This window comes from Symsagittifera roscoffensis, unplaced genomic scaffold (genome assembly GCF_963678635.1).
Source record: "Symsagittifera roscoffensis unplaced genomic scaffold, txSymRosc1.1 SCAFFOLD_282, whole genome shotgun sequence".
NCBI lineage: Eukaryota > Metazoa > Xenacoelomorpha > Acoela > Convolutidae > Symsagittifera > Symsagittifera roscoffensis.
The window spans coordinates 39,267-40,160 of NW_026970715.1; positions in this window are offsets into that span (position 1 = coordinate 39,267).

Here is an 894-nt window from a genome sequence, read left to right on the forward strand (position 1 = left end):
AACTGAGCGAAAATTAATGTTTCATTCCTTAACAAATCATGTGGTTTTCGAAACTGTTTGAAAATTTAGGCTAATTTGTTTTCCATCTGTATGCACACACAATCAAAACAATTATCGCATGCTAATAGGCACACATGTTAATCGCTACACCCCTCAAAAAAACTATCTAATCAACGCTTTTTTCATTCCAATCCATGAAGTTGCGTTCACTTCCTGGTGTGAGGTAAAAACAGATTGGATTGTTTTTTATCAAGGCAGAATTCTCAAAGTTCCGAGTGCTGTACGGCGTTCGTTGGTGTTTTTCAGTTTAAATTAAGTTTCAAGATTTTCCGTCCTCCAAAGTATTATCATAAAAAATTGGTTATATTGCAATCGCTTTCAAAACGAGCATCAAATGAAATTTTTACAAGAGGCATAATGTAATCCGCATAAAAACCTAAAGTTTTAGAAATAAGTAGTTAATTTTATGTTGTGGGTTTGCATTTAGGTATAAAAAACAACTATAATTTTATTTTATACCCAAATACAAACACACCCCCAAAAAAAATTGTTTATTTCTAAATTTATGTATTTTATGCGGATTACAGCATGCCTCTTGTGAAAATTTCATTTGATGCTGATTAAAGTTGGTCCCGTTTTAAAAAATGATTCGCAATATAACCAACAATTTTTGATATTACGGTGGAGGACGAAAAATATTGAAACCTAATTTATTTTGAAAAACACCAGAGAACGTCGACGGGCAGTCGCAACTTTGAGAATTCTGCCATGATAAGAAAAAATCTGATCTTTTTTCACCTTTGTTCACTTTTTGTACCTTACCAGTGGTATTTCAAATGTGGGGGCTAAAAATCACTGGTATGTCATAAAAAGTGCTAAAGCTGAAAACTTGCG